Raw genomic sequence first — 19,856 nt, 5'->3', positions numbered from 1 at the left:
CATGTCGGTTTGACTGAGGCTTAAAACATCTGGTTTAAGATGCCTCCTATACAGATAGAAGGATACCGCCAGGCAAAAAAAAACAAAACCCCATCGAGTCGTTTCCACTCCGGTTGGCGGTAATTCTGGGAGAGCTGTGGCAGAGAGAGATTGCAGGCTGTTTTCCAGGGTCTTTGAATTTTAGCGACGACGGGGATATGAACAAAGGCAGACTAGGGGCAAACGAACCGGAGGAGCTTCCTCTTAAGTCTCTCCATCAGGAAGGAGGGCTGGTTGGCAACGTGGCAATATGATTTTGGCCCTTTTGGGGCAGGAGGGAGGCTGGCAATGGGCTTTCCAGAGGCCTTCTTAAAAACTCCAGAAAAGGAATAAAAAATATGAAATAACCCCATTGACATCTGCCACTGCTCTCCACGGGGGGGGGGGGGAGGGATGGTGTTGGGAATGACTGGCAGTCCTCAAAATCTTGTGTTTTCTTCCAAAGATGTAAGTTTAGAGTCCATTCCGTGCCTCAAAGTTGGGCGCTCAGTCGTAAAAGGGCCACTTTGTATTTAGATAATAAAACGGCTTCTCCTTTTCTCCCTTCCTTCCTTCCTTCCTTCCGCTGGGATTAATTTGCCTTAAAAAATGAAGACTTGTTCGTTCTCCAAAGTGTCAGAAGAAATGGGAAGATCACTGATTCTTTCCTTCCTTTCTCTCTCTCTCTCTCTTCCCCCCACTCTTTTTTTTTTTGCCAGACCCTTCCTTCTGAAACGGTTTGAAGGGAAATTTTCCCGGGGAGCTGTTTTGGAGCGCTTTCCAAGATCTGAAGCTTATTTACAGAAATATTGCCAGCTACATTACTCCTGAGAGCACATGAGCGAGCTTGATCCAAACCAATATGGTTTTATTTCAAAATATGTCATACCAGGCTTGCCTTATAGCAGTACCTTCTGCAGAAAGCTGTTATTATAGTAAATGGGCTAAATTGGGTTTGACTGCAGGCGCTCAGCTTCCCTTTCCTGCATCTTAAATTGGGTCTGGTGTGTGTTGTTTTGTGTGTGTGTGTGTGTGTGTGTGTGTGTGTGTGTGTGTGAGAAGGGAGGGGGATGCTGTCTTAGATGCTCTGTGGGGTCCCCTGCTGGCTGCCTTAATGTATTGGAGGTGGTTATCCTTTGAGAGCTATTTGCAACGAAATCTCATTTTAATGTATGCTGATCAGTGTACATTTAAAATGACAGTAAAGTTATTTATTCTGTTTTGTTCTATTATTCTATTCTATTCTATTCTATTCTATTCTATTCTATTCTATTCTATTCTATTCTATTCTATTCTTCTTTTTCTATTCTATTCTATTCTATTCTATTCTATTCTATTCTATTCTATTCTATTCTATTCTATTCTATTCTATTCTATTCTTCTTTCCTCATTCTATTCTATTCTATTCTATTCTATTCTATTCTATTCTATTCTATTCTATTCTATTCTATTCTATTCTATTCTATTCTATTCTATTCTATTCTATTCTTCTTTCCTCATTCTATTCTATTCTATTATTCTATTCTATTCTATTCTATTCTATTCTATTCTATTCTATTCTATTCTATTCTATTCTATTCTATTCTATTCTATTCTATTCTATTCTATTCTATTCTATTCTATTCTATTCTATTCTATTCTATTCTTATTCCATTCCATTCTTTAACAATCCCCAGTGCTAGAAGGAGGTTTGCAGAATGGAGGAGGATTGTGGGGTCCTTGGTGCTCTCTGAGCTTGGTGCTTTTCTTGCAGACATCTATGGAGAGCCTCAATCATTCCAAGTTATGGTTGCCCCCAAAGGTGCTTTTCAAAAGGCAACTGCTTTTTCTTGTCTGTCCCCCACCCCCACCCCCTTGCAAACGTTTCGCTTCTCATCCAAGAAGCAAGAACAGAAGAACTTGTACTGCTAGAAAAGAATGTCTGTAGCTCAGGGATGGACTGCCGGGGTCCTTGGTGCTCTCTGAACTTGGTTGCTGGCTTGCAGACGTTTTATTACCAAACTAGGTCACATCATCTAGTGCTGGTGGCATCACCAGAGCTACAACTGACGAAGTCACTTAGTTTGGTAATGAAACGTCTGCAAGAAAACTCAACCAAGCTCGGAGAGCACCAGGGGTCCCACAACCTGTGGAATTGGACTGACCATCTTGTTACCTTGACGGACATTTGGCCTGCTCCTGATAATTCACCTCCCCCCTCCTCTAAACACTGAGGTCTAGAATCAGAAGAAACAGGGTGTCATTTTTTCCTGCCCTGACTTGAAGGTCATATAGCTGCTTCCATCTGTGAATTCCCACCCATCTTCAGCTGCCTGTTCCCAACTGCTGTAACCGCTAAGCAGATTTGCAGTTCTGGACTGTTAAACTTTTCTTTTTTCATCATTTATATGGCAGGCTTCCTGTTTTTAAAGGTTATCTGGCTCTCTCTCTCTCTCTCTCGAGGGAAAGACTAATATAGCTGCACTTACTTCCTTTGGTTATTGTCATTATTATTTTTTACAAAAAAGAAAATGGCTGGGTTTTTTTTTTTTAAAAAATATCTCTTGATTGTAAAAGTGATTGGCACACTAAAAATACAGCAAGCCCCCCCCCCTTCCCCATCCAACTCTTTTCTGCGGTTCAGTAAGGTCAACATTCGTAGCAGAATTTTCTTCATTAAGAATATTTGCTTTGCTAATCCTCAGTATATTTTAGACACCTTCTTATCTCCTCTCCCAAATTTCCCTGCTTGGGGGAAAAAAATCTGTTTTAGAGAGATTGTAATGGAAGCGTTTGGTAATCATTTCTGCTGGCTGGGTTGTTTTTTATTATTATTATTATTATTATTATTATTATTATTATTATTATTATTATTATTATTATTATTAATTATTATTATTATTATGGGTGAGTGAGAGAAGAAGCATGCTTTGCATTATAGTACTTTAAACCAACCTCAGGCGGTTGGTACGAGGCTATCGTGTTTTCCATTCACAAGAATGTCACATAAGCCTAAGAATGGGAGAGGATAACGTAGTTTTTGTGGCTAAGTTTGGATTGATTTAGAATGCGGAAAAGGGAGACTCTCCCGTAATCCGGTGGCCCTTTTGTTTTCAGCTCTACTTTCAATGTATATTAAACACATGCACAAGGATGGGTTTGCCAGCCTGGCCAGCAAAAAGGGTTGAACCAAGGAAACAGCTCGTGCTTTCAACTGTTAGTAACGCGCCAGTTCAAAAAAGCAAAAACAGCTTTGTGGTTCATCTCGGCGGTTTAAACAAACATTAACCGTTTTGTCTTGACAAAGTCTTCTACAGAGACATGTTAAGGGTTTTTGTTTTATTTATTTATAATTTTTTTTGCTAATTCTGTGTGGAAGCAATAATGCTGTTCTTAAATTCATTTGTTCAGCCCTTGCACCACCGGTTTTTAAAAGTTTCAGTTGCAGTAATAAAGGGGGGTGTGTCTTCAAAATTGGCCCTTTGATGACTTGTGGACTTCAACTCCCAGAATTCCTCAGCCAGGCACGGAATTCTGGGAATATTAGCTCACCTAGAAAAAAAATCCATGTTAAGGAAAACTGTCTCTGTAAATTAACTTTCCTGTTTTATCTTCCACTCTTGGGGAAAGGGCAAGCTGAATTCCCTACTGGCATATCTCTCTGATTGATGGAATATCTTGCTGCATCTTTTTCCATGAATAACCTAGAACTGGTTAGTTATAATTTGATGGGTGGCTGTCAATTGCTCTTTATCTGATGTTTCTGTATTTTAAGTGATTACACAGTTGCAATAGAACCAACCTGGGGCTCTATTTGAACAAACTTGATACATATGTATATATCTAAAGTATCTATATATTTACAGCTATATCTGTGAACAATCCTGATATTTATGTATGTATCGAAAATGTATCTATATGACTAATCCTGATACATATGTATATATCCAAAGTATATCTGTATCTGTATATTTACAGGAAGAGCTTAACACAAGTCATCCTTGCTTCATTAGCCAGTGTTAAGGAGAATTATGTCAATAATCAGAACCAGCCTATCTAAATATTTCTAAGATCTGTTTTTGTTTTAAAGACACTCTCTCGTGCATTTGTCTCAGATTGATAGTATTTATTTTGGTCTGTGACCAGGTGAAATGAATCACAAGGACATTGTGGATTTGAACATAAGAACATCGATAATACAATAGTATCAAAACTGTAGTTCTGTGGCTGAAATAGTTTAAGGAAAAGGGAAAAAAAACACAACCTCTAACACAAGGAAGTAAATGAAGATGTCGTAGATCAGGGGTCTTCAAACTGGGCAACTTTGAGTCTTGTGGACTTCAACTCCCAGAATTCCTCAGCCAGCCAGGGCTGGCTGAGGAATTCTGGGAGTTGAAGTCCACAAGACTCAAAGTTGCCCAATCTGAAGACCCCTGTTGCAGATGTTGGCAATTTTATGAATAAAGGCTTAGTGCGAGAGGAAAGAGAAATGCTAAAGTTTATGGGAGCTCATTCCAAAACTATTTTATGTTCAGAATTTCTTACTCAGCTTAGCTATTCATCTCAAGATGAATAGCTGCAGGAACTTTCCCCAGAGGAACAGAGAGACTCTTCACAGAGAAGGAGAAGGAGAAGGAGATCAACCTACACACACCCTAAGCCTGGTTGGAGTTAAAACAGGTTTGCTCAGTCAGGTTGTTCCAAGCCCTGCAAAGAAACAGCCCAGCAACCTGTTTTTAGAAGCAATTTTATCCAGAGCGCAGTTTCCCGTTGTTCTTCCTTAAACAGCCTTAGCAAACTTCGCTAAACAAAGCGTGTCAGTTTTGACCTGGAAGCCAAAAAGAAAGAAAAGAAAAGAAAGAAAGAGAAAGAAAAAGCTGGTTCTGCTCTTGAGTTTTCACCCTCCCCTTCCATTTTCTTCTCTCTTCCAGGACAGCTGTTTGGCCTCTAAGGGCTTGGTAAATTTTAATAATGCCTTTCTAATGCGATTTATCCGATAAGTAAGGCAAAGCGTTCTTGCAATTACTTCTGAACTCGGTTTATCTGGTAGCCTTTGAGCAGCTCCCATCACCATCACCATCACCATCTCCTCCTCCTCCTCGCACAGTTTGCCTAGGAGATAAAGCATTTATGCATACCTCGATAAGAGCGAGTTCGAAAGAATTCTGAGAATGGCTTTCTTGCTCAATAGTTCTCCTGGCAGAGCGCCATTTAATGTTCTTCAGGTGTGTGGAAACCTCTCCCGAGAGGGGTATGAATGATTTTCTGTGTTCTCTGAAAACTGCCTCTTGTCACCACATCCTTGATCTCCTCTTGGCTGCTTAGCGAGGTTGGCCTTTCATCCAGCTGGAGTATTTTGATCTTTCTTTCTTTCTTTCTTTCTTTCTTTCTTTCTTTCTTTCTTTCTTTCTTTCTTTCTTTCTTTCTTTCTTTCTTTCTTTCTTTCTTTCTTTCTTTCTTTCTTCCTTCCTTCCTTCCTTCCTTCCTTCCTTCCTTTCTTTCTTTCTTTCTTTCTTTCTTTCTTCTTTCTTTCTTTCTTTCTGCAAAATGCTCCTCCAACCACAGGGGAAAACATTAGGCCGAGTCTAAGCTGGCAGGAAGGGAGGAGGTAGTACCAATCTGGATTGGAAGAGGCCCGGATAATGCTACGTAGGAACAAAAAGGAGACGTTTGAGGTCGCCAGGTATTTTGGACCGGGAATCAGCGAGCCACAGCTGGTCAACCGAGATTGTGGGACTTTTAAGGCCAGGAGTTTGGGAGAGCAACAGAATATCTACATATCAGCAAGGAACAGCTTTTACTTGAGTGTATGGATTTCCTTTAGGTATATATATAGAGAGCCAGTTTGGTGTAGTAGTTAGGGTGCTTGGCCTAGAAACTGGGAGACAGTGAGTTCTAGTTCCACCGTAGACATGAAAGCCAGCTGGAAGATTTTGGGTCCCCTCCCCTCTCTCAACTCAACCCTTCCCCCCCAAAATAGGGATTTTGTTACGGGAAAATAAAAGAGTATGATTACATATGTTTGCCACCTTGCATTACTTAGAAAGTAATAAAGGCAGGACAAAAATGGAAAGGGAAGGAAGGAAGGAAGGAAGGAAGGAAGGAAGGAAGGAAGGAAGGAAGGAAGGACTTGTGATAAGACTCCATGTAAGGTAGCTTCAAATAGCTTGCTGGTAGGTGAGAAGGAAGGCAATTGAATTTAAATTTAGTGAAGTATCTCTTAAGTACAGAGAGCGTTAACTTGCAGTTTTCCTCCCACAGAGGAGGATTGCAAATACCAAAATACAGCTTGCTTTGCTTCCAGGTTTCCACCTCATTGTGGCTTTGTTTATAAGGAAGGGGACCCCAAACTTTGGGCCTGCACATGGGAACTCAGAACTGGCTTTCGGGCACAAGCCAGCCTGTCACCACTGCAAGCGAAGAGAAATACATCAGAATCGAGCTGGAAGGGACCTTGGGGGTCTTCTAGTCCAGCCCCCTGCTCCAGCAGGAGACCCTATACCATTTCAGATAAGTGACTGTCCAGTCTCTTCTTAAAAAACCTCCAGTGATGGAGCACCCACGATTTCTGAAGGCAGCTGTTCCACTGGTTAATTGTCCTTACTTTTAGGAAGATTTTCCTTAGTTCCGGGTTGCTTCTCTCCTTGATTAGTTTCCATCCGTTGTTTCTTGTCCTGCCTTCTGGTGCTTTGGAGAATAAGTCGACCCCCTCTTCTTTGTGTCAACCTCTCAAAACGCCGGAACACTGCTATCATGTCACACACACACACACACACACACACACACACCCAAGTCCTTCTTTTCTTTAGACTGGCCATACCCAAATCCTGCAACCCGTTCTTCCTCTGTTTTAGTCTCCAGGCCTTTCATCATCCTAGTTGCTCTTTGCATTTTTCCCCGAAGTCTCAGCACCATTTTTGTAAAGGGGGTGACCAAAACTGGATGCCGTATTCCAGGTGTGGTCTTACTAAGTCTTTATAAAGCGGTATTAATATGTCACGTGATTCTATGCCTCCGTTTACACAATCAAGGATTGTATTAGCTTTTTTGGCCGCCGCCGCACACGGCTGGCTCATATTTAAGTGATCATCCACTGGGATTCCAAGGTCCCTCTCACAGTTAGGCTTATCTTCCCAGCAAGACCAGGTTGGAAATGGAGAAAGGGGGGGTGGGTGGGCGGGAAGCACCATGCCAGATTAATTTGCCGCTTTAGGTTTCCTTTGGACCCATTTGTGCTCACTCGCACATGCACAAAGTGCTCTTATACTCCAAATTGCTCTGCTCCCTTCCCCGCCGTATCGCGGGAGAGTTAATGACAGCGTGTCAAAGCCTTAACTTAGAATTTCCCCAGCTTTTGTTGGTTTGTGTCACAACCTTAATGTTACTCAAAACTAGGTATTCCGTTTAATTATAATGCTTATAATCAAGTCAGATGTCAGCTCACTTGGCGGCGTGCTCAGGCCTGTAAGCAGGCTGAGTGCTTTGCTTGTAACTCCATGCCTCTGTCTTCCTTTCATTATCTTTTAATGGTACTCCACATGACAGGGTTGTTTTGATAAATGGAGGCTGTGCGGAAAGGCGGACTGGATTCCTGGCTGCCTGGGATCGGGTCACAGGCCACGGCTGGCTGAGAGGGGCACCGGGTGTGTAGAGTTGATGTGGGTTAGCTTCTTCCAGAAAGGTGGAGCTTAGGATCCACATCTGCGGGAATCCGTTCCTGGTCACCCGGGCTTCAGAGTGGCTTTTGAAGACCAAAGAAGCCATTATGGCAGCTTGCAAGGGCAGATCTGTCCTTCCTTAATGTCAAATACGGGAGAAGGGGAGATAAGCTTTGCCTCCAAGTGTTGGGCTTGATGAGGAGCAGTGTTTCCCAACCGTGGCCATTTTAAGAGGTGGGGACTTCAACTCCCAGAGTAACCCCCCCCTCCCCGCCAGCAACAGTCCAGTTTTGCTGAGTGGACTTCTTCTGCCCAAACCCGGAGGACCTGGGGACTTTAATGAGCAATGCGGCCTGGTTGCGTCTTCTGCAAAATCCTTAGGCGCGTTGTCAGCTTCCTGGTTCCGTGGCCCCAGTTCCGTGGCTTCCGAACCCTACAACTGATGATGTTTATCTAGTTGGGATAAAGAAAGCCGAGCTCAGAGAGAGCATCAGGGATCCCTTCTGAGCATTGCACAGCTTGTAGGAGACAAAACCCAGTGGGTTCTCGTGCTGGGACCAGTTGGTAATTTCCCTGCTGCCATTCAGGGTTTTTGTTGTTGTGGTGGTTGGTTTGTTTAAAATATTCCCCTGCCCTTTTACAATCCGAGTCCACGTGAGAAGGGCCGAGTTGATCTCTTTTGAGCGGGGAGGGGGAGGGGGGGGGGAGAGAACCTTATGTTGTGTGAGTTATGAGCTTTGTGTCTGTTTTCTTTAATAACCCCAATAATATTACGGTTGCTTATCCTGGTTAGTTTCCTTCCTGTTGGCCTTGTGGAGGCAAGGCTTCTTGGGAACATGGAATTATAATATACCTCATGTTTTCCACTTGATTACAGAGCCTCGCCTCATTTAGATAAAAAGTCTGGATCTTGTGGAGCGATGAGGTTGTAACTACTGCAAACTTGCATTAAGAGAGAAAGGGGCTGCCTGCCAGCGGTCCCTTTAAACCAGAGAACCAAAGTAAACACAGGTTGGCGCGTTCACACTCTTCTCTCCTTGCCCGCCCTACCTCCAAAGCCAGAAAGAGGTAAGATCTTCATTCCGAGCTGCCTTGAAGGCAACAAAGGCCCTCTTGTAAGTTTCCAAAATAAATTCTGTGTGGGTCCTTCAGCTCCATCGAATCCTCCCTAGAAGCAGTTGATAAAAAACCTTCCAGAAAAAGGGAACGTTAGGTGTGGAGGCTGTGCGCGCGTCCGTGTGTCAACGAAAAATTCTCATCAAGGTTTGTCAGATGATGAACTGGGGATACTTTTGATATAAAACTGCCGGTCACTTCGACTCTTCTAATCTTGTTCTGGTGTTCTTGTTGCCACCCCCCCCCCAAAAAAAAAGGAGATTGTCAGTTTCTTTCACCCAGAATAGAAAGGCTGGCTTTCTAGGCCTTCTCTGGCCCATTTATCCTGGCCCCGTGCCAGCCTGCCAAGTCGCGGTGACCTTGGCAGTGATTTCCGCAATTCTTCCTTGACTTCTTCAGCAGTTTGGCTCAGCTCGCCTTCACTTTTGCCCGGGTTAAACCGAAGGGAGAAATGTGGTCAAACTATTTCCTGGGTTAAGGAAGTCAGTTTGATGTCGCGGTTAAAGGCTGGGTAGCTTTAGGCCCAGGTCAGTCTCCCTCCCTCCCCCTTCTCCCTGACTTTGGAAACGATAATTTCATTCTCATTTATTTCCTTGGAAGAGAAGTCATTGCTTAATGTGGCTGGGGAGGTTTTTCATTCTTCTTCCTTTTTTTTTTTGCTTTTTGCTTTAGTTACTATCTTGTGCAAACTTTAGGAGAGTGTTGAGGAAATACATATTTTGCATAACTCACCTCTGCTAGCTAGGCCTCCTGTGGCTTGCCGGGCTGGGGTGGGGGCAGTTTTTAAAAAGGGAAAGGGGAGTTCTTCAACTCGAATAATTTTTTAGGGGAGGTGGTGTGTGTGTGTCGCATTCCTGTCGCTGAACCTTGCGAAGCCGATTTCCACTGCTGCCTTGGTTCGCCTCGGGTGAGAAAACTCAAAAGGTGTTTCTTGGGTAGGTGGTCTTCATCAAGCAGGCAGCGTAGAGAGTGGGGTAACTTAGCTGCTTCTTTGTTGTTATTGTTGTTGTTGTTGTTGTTATTATTATTATTATTATTATTATTATTATTATTATTATTATTATTATTATTATTATTATTATTATTATTATTATTTATTTGATCTGTATACCGCCCTTCTCCCTAAGGACTCAGGGCGGTTAACAGTGACATAGTGTTGCCCGTTTCGGATGGGAGTAAGGCGGACTTGAACATGAAACGCCTCTGAAAGGAACCAAAAAAAAAAAAAAAACCCCCACGCTACCTAGCAGCAAATAATGAATCCTGGGTGTCAGAGAGGGGCGAAGCGGAACATTGGCCCGTTTCGCCCACCACTAATGTAGTTAGTAGGGTTTGTTCCTTTTTTCCCCTTGATCCTTGGGCTGGGGGGGGACACACACACACCCTAATCGAGGTCTAGGTAGGCAACAAATAAGGTGGTGTAGCTGGCATTCAGAGTGCCAAGCCTTAAGGGAGAATTGTGGGGTGTCCAGAAGAGCCTTTGAACCTCTCTGTGCTGCAAAAAAACCCCAAAATACAACTGTCCCAACTCTTACTTCATTGGGATGTTGAGTTGTGATGGGTGTGCGTGCCACACAGAGGTTTGGGGTTTGCTGCGCCAGCTTTCCAAGCTGTTCTTATCCCCTTTTGCTGAAAAGAGGGGCTGGCACCAGTGGGGGTGTGCGTGCCTGCGCACCGGGGTGCCCCTATTTCCCTCCCCCCCCCCCGTGCTTATGATCCTTTGGGGCGCTGGGGTCTCTTTCCCCCCTCCCCTCCCCGCGCATCCCACGGTCTTCCTTCCCCTCTTCTCCAGCCCCCTCCCCTCTTTCCCTCCCTCCCCCTCCCCCCCCCCGATCTTGGAGCTGCCCCTCCCGCCCACCTGCCTGGCGGGGACCCCCCAAACCTGGGGGGGAGGCAGCGGGGGGGGAGGCAGCGGAGCGGGGAGCCCAGTCCTCCTCCTCTTCTCCTCCTCCTCTTCTCCTCCTCCTCTTCTTCTTCTCCTTCTCCTCCTCTTCTCCTCCTCCTCCTCCTCCTCTTCTCCTCCTCCTCCTCTCCTTCTCCTCCTCCTCCTCCTCTTCTTCTCCTCCTCCTCCTCCTCTTCTTCTCCTTCTCCTCCTCCTCCTCCTCTTCTTCTCCTCCTCCTCCTCCTCTCCTCCTCCTCTTCTTCTTCTTCTCCTTCTCCTCCTCTTCTCCTCCTCCTCCTCCTCCTCCTCCTCTTCTCCTCCTCCTCCTCCTCTCCTTCTCCTCCTCCTCCTCTTCTCCTCCTCCTCCTCCTCTTCTTCTTCTCCTTCTCCTTCTCCTCCTCCTCCTCCTCTTCTTCTCCTCCTCCTCCTCCTCCTCCTCCTCCTCCTCTTCTTCTTCCTTCTCCTCCTCTTCTCCTCCTCCTCCTCCTCCCCTTCTCCTTCTCCTCCTCTCCTCCTCCTCCTCTTCTCCTCCTCCTCCTCTCCTTCTCCTCCTCCTCTTCTTCTTCTCCTCCTCTTCTCCTCCTCCTCCTCTTCTTCTTCTCCTCCTCCTCCTCCTCCTCTCCTCCTCCTCTTCTCCTCCTCCTCCTCTTCTTCTTCTCCTTCTCCTCCTCTTCTCCTCCTCCTCCTCCTCCTCTCCTCCTCCTCTTCTCCTCCTCCTCCTCCTCCTCTTCTTCTTCTCCTTCTCCTCCTCTTCTCCTCCTCCTCCTCCTCCTCTCCTCCTCCTCTTCTCCTCCTCCTCCTCCTCCTCTTCTTCTTCTCCTTCTCCTCCTCTTCTCCTCCTCCTCCTCCTCCTCTCCTCCTCCTCTTCTCCTCCTCCTCCTCTTCTCCTTCTCCTCCTCTTCTCCTCCTCCTCCTCCTCCTCTCCTCCTCCTCTTCTCCTCCTCCTCCTCCTCCTCCTCTTCTTCTTCCTTCTCCTCCTCTTCTCCTCCTCCTCCTCCTCCTCCCCTTCTCCTTCTCCTCCTCTCCTCCTCCTCCTCTTCTCCTCCTCCTCCTCTCCTTCTCCTCCTCCTCTTCTTCTTCTCCTCCTCTTCTCCTCCTCCTCCTCTTCTTCTTCTCCTCCTCCTCCTCCTCCTCTCCTCCTCCTCTTCTCCTCCTCCTCCTCTTCTTCTTCTCCTTCTCCTCCTCTTCTCCTCCTCCTCCTCCTCCTCTCCTCCTCCTCTTCTCCTCCTCCTCCTCCTCCTCTTCTTCTTCTCCTTCTCCTCCTCTTCTCCTCCTCCTCCTCCTCCTCTCCTCCTCCTCTTCTCCTCCTCCTCCTCCTCCTCTTCTTCTTCTCCTTCTCCTCCTCTTCTCCTCCTCCTCCTCCTCCTCTCCTCCTCCTCTTCTCCTCCTCCTCCTCCTCTTCTTCTTCTCCTTCTCCTCCTCTTCTCCTCCTCCTCCTCCTCCTCTCCTCCTCCTCTTCTCCTCCTCCTCCTCCTCCTCTTCTTCTTCTCCTTCTCCTCCTCTTCTCCTCCTCCTCTTCTTCTTCTTCTTCTTCTTCTCCTCCTCCTCCGGGCCGCGTGGCTGGCCCTCCGGCGCCGGCGATGCCCGGCCGCTCCTCCGCCTCGTCCTCCCGGCCGTCCGCCTCTCGCCTGGCCCAGCCGCGGCGCTGCAGTTGAAGCCGGGGCCTCCTTTTGTTCGCCGCCTGCCTGCCTGCTCGCCCGCCCGCCTCTCTCCCTCTCTCTCTCTCTGCCGCTGGCTCGCCCTCTTCCTCCGCCCTCGGCGGGCAGCGCGCGGGCCGGCTGAACGCAGCCAGCCAGCCAGCCCGCCCGAGCTCCGGCGGGGTCAGGCGGGCGCCGCGGCCGCGATCGCTGCCTTCTGCCCCCTCTCCCTTCCCTTCCCCTCGCCTCGCCCCCCCCCCCCGACGCTTCTCCGGGAGCCTCGTCCGCGCCCCGCGGAAAGTCCCGAGGCTGGCCGGGTGAGTGAGCGCGATCGCGGGGCTGGGCAGGGCGGGGGGGCGACGGGCGGGGGTCCTAGCCGGGCGGGGGGGGCGGCTGTTTACCTGGAGGCGCCGCACGTGTTTGCCGGGGCTGGGGGGGGTGGGGGGTGCTTGACAGCCTCCAAAGTTCGGGAGGGGTGGGGGGGCGGCAATCGGGGACCCCGCCGGGTCGGAAGGCAGGCTGCCCTCTAGAGGCCGTCCGGATTGATTTTTTTTTATTTTAATTTTAAACAACCCCCCCCCTCTCTCTCTCTCACACACACACACACACACACACACACACACACCAGTCCAAAGTGGCCTTGAGAAAAGCCTGTGCAAGAGCTTGATTTGACAGCCCCCCTTTTTTAAAAAATATTAAAAAAACCTCAGTGTTGCCCCCCCCCCCCCCGCCTCCCGCTGCCCCTTTTCTTGGCCAGCAGCTTCAAGCCAGGAACACGAATCTCCCTAAGCCATCTCCAAATCCTGGGGAGACCGCCCGAGCTTCTCCCCCCCCCACCACCACCAGTAAGGCCAGTACAACTTTGAAAAGGGGGCTAACATTCCCCTCCCCCTCCCAACTTAGAAAGATCATGAAGACATAACGGGAGGAATGATCTCTGTACAGTTCACGTTGGGTTCCTGGGGCTGGGGGTCCCTTTCTCCCCCCCCCTCCTCTTCCTGCCCCTGGCAGAAGGGAAGCAGAAACTCCTAGGCTGCCTTCTGTGTGTGCTTGTGGCTTAATTAGTGTGTTGCCTAAAAGGCCCTTTTGTAACATTTGCTGGGTCTCTCTCTCTCTCTCTCTGGCTGGCGTTTTCTTCCAAGCAGTTGGGATTTTGTTTGAAGCTCCTGGGAAGAAGGCCTGGGGATCCTTTTTGGTGTATCTGTGTGTGTGTGTGTGTGTGTGTGTGTGTGTGGGAGAGAGAGAAAGAGAAGTGTGTGTGTGGGGGGGGGGGCTCAGGTTGGCCTCCTTCCAAACATATGTGACTTTGAATGCCAGGCAAACACTTGTTAAGCGCCTGGGATCCCCTTGAAGAGAGGGCAAGGTTTGAGTAAAGTGGCTTCTCCTTCTCCAGCCTAATTAACTCTGACGCTCTCCGTTTCCCCAAGTTAAAATTCTTGAGTGTTAGTGGGAGGCAGCCAAAAAGAAAAAAAAAAAAAAAGACTTTAAGAATATATGTATATTTCTTTTGTGCCTGTTGGGAGAGGAAGTTAAGCGGATTTTTAAAGTCCCCGCGGGGGCGGGTGGGAGAATCCAGTGGCAAAGGGAAGGAGGTATTGATCTCTTGGTAATTAGCTCACAACTCTGCATTTGTGTGGTGCCTGTCTGATATAAAAACCACAAGAGATTCTGCACAGCCCTTCCACGTGTCACACCCCCTTCCCTTTTCTCCCCACGTCCCCTTGGGGGTCACCCCGCAGCCTTGTAGCCCTGCCCTAGGGGGTCCCAGTCCCGGTGCCCTGGCCCCTTTTGAACTCCTATTTTGGATTGCTATAGTGCTTTCGCCCCACTGGGTAGGTAGGGGTGTGTGTGTGTGTGTGTGTGTGTGTGTGTGTGTGTGTGTGTGTGTGGGCACAGCCTTCCTGCTCCTCCTGCAGTTGTTGTTGTTGGTTTTTTGTTTTTTTTTTGATCTGGCTTGCCCGTTCACAATTTGCTGCTTCTGTGGTTAGCATTTATGAATTGAGGCGAGGGCTGACGTCATCCCTCCCTCCCGCCACTTCCTTTGTGTTGCTTTCTCCTAGTTGAGAGGACTGCCCTTTTTGGCAGGGGAGGATGGGTGTGCTTTGACTCCAGACCCCGGGCATTGGTTGCTCAGATGCTTCCAGGGGGACCCCCTTCGCCGGGCTCTTCTCATTTTTTTTTTGGTTCTTCCTTGGAGCGTTCTGGAGGGAAAAAAAAGAAAAACCTTTTATTTTAATGAAAGGAACAATGCATACAGCTGTTGTGTCGAAACATATTAGCTTCCCTTTTGGCAATTGAGAGTATCCGAAGACTGTCTGGAATTCGCTGCTGTCTCTTCTTGCCTTTTGTGGTGGTGTGCGCACCTCTATTTCACACTCGAGGAAAGGGTTTTTAATTTGACAGTGATTTTTTTTTTGCAGAAACTAGAGCAGAGAGAGAAAAGGAGGAAAGGCAGTGTGTGTGTGTGTGTGTGTGTAGGGGGTTGTGGGTAATGGTTAATAGCTGCTGTCCCCAACCTGTGTCTTTAGACTACCATTCCCAGCATTCTGTGCCCACATGACTGACGCTGCTCGGGGCCCAATCGCAGAGGCTGTGCGGGAACTGCGTTGAGATTCCCAACGGAAGAAAAAGTAGAGGAATAAACTCTTCAGTAAAATAATAATATAAACGGAGGAGGAAGAGGAGGGTGATCTTGGTTGGAAATTGCTTGTGTATTAGATTAGTTGTACAGCTGTGTGTGTGTGTGTAGGGGGGGGTAGTAGCATCCCCAAACAACAGCCAGAGATAAACCATTCAGAGGAGGCGTTCTTGATTTAAGAGGCGTGGGGAGTGTGGAAGTTGGTCCCTGCTTAGGCAGCTTCTTAAAAATAACAAAACCCCGTAATCTAGCCTTTTAAGTCACGCTGGGTAAGTTATCGAAAATCAAAATGACAGCTTCTGATTGCTTGGCTTATAAGTAGATCTCATTGGGAAGCGGCTGGCTCCTCTCTCTTCTTTGAGTCCCTATTGTAAGGTGTCATGTGGCTTATCAGAAGGAGGGGGGGGTCTGGTCTACTTTGCCTCCATTGGAAGGCAAAGCTTCTTGGATGATGAGAAGCGAAACGTCTTCAAAGACGAATAAAGTCCAGCTGCCTCTTGGAAGGAGCACCTTTGGGACAACCCGTGACCTGGAGGACGGACACGTGCCTGTGGATCAGATGGCTGGGTTTGGGGCTGCAGCAAACAAAATCCAGTACGATCCAAGGACTCCTGCAAGAGCTTGGAAAGTTAGCAAAGTCTCCTGCTTTGATCAGAGGTCACTTTTACTTGCAACAGGTGCCCCGACGCTCCGGCCCGAGGCTTTGAAGGGCACCGTTGCCAAACTGCTTGCCGTTAGGGACACCAGGAGCTGCCCGATGTCCAAGGGGAAATGCCTGGATAGGTAACATTTCAAAATGCACAAATGCGAAGCCCGAGAGAGCCAGGCGGTCAGGCCGTGCTCTTGGGCCTTTGCGGCTGAAGTTTAAAGGGGTGCCTTCCCCCCAGTCGGTTATTGAATAATCGTGGAAAAATGCCGCCTCAGGCAGATTCTGGTTGCCAAACCCCAGTTAGGACTTAAAACCCAAGTATGGGGGGGGGAAATGGGGTGCATCGCCAGGCAGCAATCTTTTCAGCTGTGAAAATGAGCTAAGGGAGACACTGGGCAGCAAGATGGCTGTGGGGCTGTACAATCACGTTCACACCTCTGTGTGTGTGTGTGAGAGAGAGAGAGGGGGGGGGCGGGTTAAGCCCCTTCTGTAATCTGGCCCGCTCTGAATGGGTTGATAGGATCGCTGAGAATTACATGTGTGACACTTTTAAGAAACGGGCTACCCTTCGGTGATTTGCACTTTGGGAGAGCCGGGTTCCTGAAGATGTTAACCACGGTTTTATATGGTAATGTGCAGCTGTGCAAATCAGGTTCCCTCGCAAATCCTGGTTTGCAAACTCAGTTTAAGATAACAGCACGTCAGGGTTTTTTTTGTTGTTTTTTAAATATACGGAGGGGGCGAGGTGAAACCGCATACGTGGCCCTGGGCTTTCACGAGAGCCAGCAATGATGTGTCTGTATTTGGCAGCGGTCTTTTTTCAAAAAAAAAAATAATAATTTTTTTTTAATAACTTAGGGGGAAGTGTTCTAATGCACGAAAAATGTCCCTTTACCCAGAGATTGAATCAAGGAAGAGCAGGACAGGATTCCTCCCCCACCACCACTTTTATTCTTGTCCAGAGCACCTCTCAAATAACATGGCAAGTGGTCCATCTGGGCCCCCCCCAAGAAGCTGAGAGAACGCTGGATTTTCAGTTATAAACTCCACTTGGATCTTTTTCCTGGGTTTCTTTCCTTCCTCCTCCTCCTCCTCCTCCTCCTCCTCTTCTTCTTCCTCCTCCTCCTCCTCCTCCTCCTCCTCCTCCTCTTCTTCTCCTTCTCCTCCTCCTCCTCCTCCTCCTCTTCTTCTTCTTCTTCTTCTTCTTCTTCTTCTTCTTCTTCTTCTTCTTCTTCTTCTTCTCCTTCTCCTTCTCCTTCTCCTCCTCCTCCTCCTCCTCCTCTTCCTCTTCCTCTTCTCCTCCTCCTCCTCCTCCTCTTCTTCTTCTTCTTCTTCTTCTTCTTCTCCTTCTCCTCCTCCTCCTCCTCCTCCTCCTCCTCCTCCTCCTCCTCCTCCTCCTCCTCCTCCTCCTGACAGCCTTTCAATTCTGACCTTTCCTTAGCCATTTGCGCCTTTTCTCCACGCGGCTGATCTCGGCTGATCTCCGTAGTGCTGCTTGCAAGTCAGTTTTTATTTCCTCCTCTGCCAAGGGAAGGCCTTGCCCCTCACCCAGAGGTTGGCCTGCCGGAGTCACACACTTGGCTTTCTGTTTGTTTTTATTATTAAGGACAATTTCTCATCTGTCAGCGGGGAGAGGAGGGGGGGGAGAGAGAGGATCCTTCCACCTCCCCCCCATCCTTCCCACCATTTGCAAAAGGAAAATGAGAGCGGTAAATTCTACATTAGCAACATGACTGCAGGTTTCCTCAAGGGGCAAAGTAAGACCGATTTTTTTCTTTTTTTAAAATCTTCCCCCTACCCCTGGGGGGGCGGGGAGAGGAAATGATTCATGCTGATTAGCCGCTTCTATGAAAATCACTGTAATTTTAAAACACAACAGCCTAAATTGTTCTTGTCAAGCTTTTCAGGGCTGCCGAGGTTCCCTAAAAGGTGGATATGCGGATGCTTTGCCCCTTCGGAGAGAGTAGGCTTGTTGACGTGATGGTCTGCTGAAGCCGCCTCACGGGGGGAACGTAGGACTTCCTTGCTTTGCTGGTGGCTGTAAGGTTTTCTCCTGAATCTTGAACATTTTAGTTCTTCTTATATAATAACAATAGCAATAATAATAAAAGGTGGAAGGGACCTCGGGGGTCTTCTAGTCCAGCCTTCTGCTCAAGCAGAAGACCCTATCCTATTTCAGACAAATGGCTGTCCATTCTCTTCTTAAAAGCCTCCAGTGATGGAGCATCCACAACTTCTGGAGGCAAGCAGTTCCACTGGTTAATAGTTCTCACTGTCAGGAAACTTCTCCTTAGTTCCAGGTTGCTCCTCTCCTTGATGAGTTTCCATCCGTTGCTTCTTGTCCTGCCTTCGGGCGCTTTGGAGAATAGCTCGACTCCCTCTTCTTTAGGGCAGCCCCTGAGAGATTGGAAGGCTGCTATCCTGTACCCCCTCGTCCTTTTCTTCATTAAACTAGACATACCCAATTCCAGCAACCGTTTCCTTATATGTTTTAGCCTCCAGTCCCCTGATCATCTTTGTAGCTCTTCAGGAAGTGGCCTATTCCACTTAAATCAGGGATTCCTAACCTTGGCAACTTGGAAGAGGGATGGACTTCTGGCAGCACGTTCCCCTAGAGGGTTTTTATAAGTAGTCCCTCCCTCCCTCCCTCCCTCCCTCCCTCCCTCCCTCCCTTCCTTCCTTCCTTCCTTCCTTCCTTCCTTCCTTCCCTCCCTCCTTCCCTCTGTTCCTTCCTTCCTTCCCTCCCTCTCTCCCTCCCTCTGTTCCTTCCCTCCCTCCCTCCCTCCCTCCCTCCCTCCCTCCCTCCCTCCCTTCCTTCCTTCCTTCCTTCCTTCCTCCCCCTCCCCCCTCCTCCTTTCTCTCCGTGAGATATAATCCTTTGATTGATCGAGCCATTCTGGTACTCCTGGTGTGTAAGCTTTGGCTGTCACTGGGTACATCCCAAAACCACCGATTTGGGGATTAGGGTGTAGTAAATCGACTAGAAATACCTGGCAGGGGAATTAGGAGCAAGCTGAGTTTATTGGATCGTTCAGAGACTGATTAGCCTTCCAGAGGATAATAAAACAAATATGAATAACTGCATGAAAATTGGCAGCCGCCTGCTTGGCACGCTCTTCTTAAAGGAGGAGAGCAATTTTTCCTCTCCCCCCCCCCCCCCCCCGTTTTAAGGATTGCGCGTGATGAAAATTCAAAGTGTGCAGGCAGTATTGACTACCTTGGTGGAAATAATAATCCTGGTGAGAAGGAATGTATATGGTTCGCTGTAGACTTGAACTCAGCTCTCTGATTTCTGGCCCAGTGCCTTTCCTAAATGTGTCTGTCCCCAGTTCCTCTCCCTTCTTGGACCTGTGGGGTGTTTTGTCTGAGGCTTTTAATACATATGCCTTGTCTGGGCGAGCTGTTCCGAGCCGAATATTGAAAAGCAAAATTTCAGAACAATCCCAGCGTCGAGCTTGCTTCCTTCCCATTCGAAGGCTAACTGTAAAACATGCAGTTTTATGCTACATGTTAGAGGCTTCTGGCTGGTTTGGTGGTGCCGGTGGTGGGGTGGTCCAAGCACAAGCAGAGATGTGTGTGTGTGTGTTTGTGTATTTGCGCTCTCTAATCTTTTCCTATTGCCTCATAGGCCGACAACACTCAGGCAGCCTTGAGAGAAGTTCAAAAGGTTGTGCGCTGGGCCGGGAAGGATGTGTTTCATTTTAAGTGCCAGCAGCTCTTGTGTGATCCCATCATTTTCTCCACGCAAGTCAAGGGAGCGTGGTTGGGAGGCAGCCTGTGGCCTGTTGTTAGGGCCTTTTTTTTTTGCACCCTCAGAGGAGATGCCTCTCCTTCTGTTTTAATTCCTGCAGCCTAGGCTAGAAAGAGGGGCTCAGATCTCCATTTCACACAGGAATAAGCAGCCTTAATCTGCTGGTTGTAAGTCTTGAGAGTCTCCCTGTGGCTTCGTCATCTGCTGAAATCCGCTGTTCTGGGCAGGGCCGGGTGGGTGGGTGGGAGAGAAATCCCCCCACGTTCGGAATGAACCCCGGATTGTTTTTCAGTGATAAAACGTTTGAACCTGGTCTGCGATAGGAAAGATTTGTGGACCAAGAGGACCCCTACGAAACCAAGAAGCCACCTCTAGGAGCCGACTCTGACCCAGACAGAGTCAGTGGCACACAATTTTGCTCACATTCCTTTCATTCCTGCCGTTCCACGTAGTAGGGTGGGGTGGGTTCCCTGATCCCTCTGCAGAATTGAATCTTAAAATAGCAAACCTTGCGCTCGTAACATCTG

The 19,856-nt window shown here is 48.0% G+C and overlaps 1 protein-coding gene across 8 annotated transcripts in view; it reads left to right on the top strand.

The window, feature by feature from the left end:
- RERE (arginine-glutamic acid dipeptide repeats) overlaps positions 1–19,856 on the top strand; it is a 146,334-nt gene that overhangs the window by 31,752 nt on the left and 94,726 nt on the right. The window contains exons 1-2 of one of the 8 annotated variants that reach the window (XM_081341067.1): positions 12,321–12,510; positions 12,563–12,608. The exons of 4 other annotated variants lie outside the window; for them this stretch is intronic. The gene's annotated coding sequence lies outside the window, so the exon portion shown is untranslated. Of the gene's footprint in view, positions 1–8,601; positions 8,724–12,320; positions 12,511–12,562; positions 12,609–19,649; positions 19,728–19,856 lie in introns of those variants that run through there. 3 more of the 8 variants (XM_081341072.1, XM_081341074.1, XM_081341070.1) reach the window with 3 other exon arrangements.

The sequence above is a fragment of the Vipera berus genome (assembly GCF_964194415.1).
Source record: "Vipera berus genome assembly, chromosome: 17".
Taxonomy (NCBI): domain Eukaryota; kingdom Metazoa; phylum Chordata; class Lepidosauria; order Squamata; family Viperidae; genus Vipera; species Vipera berus.
The sequence above is the reverse complement of the archived record's forward strand: the minus strand, read 5'-3'. Positions and strand labels throughout refer to the sequence as shown.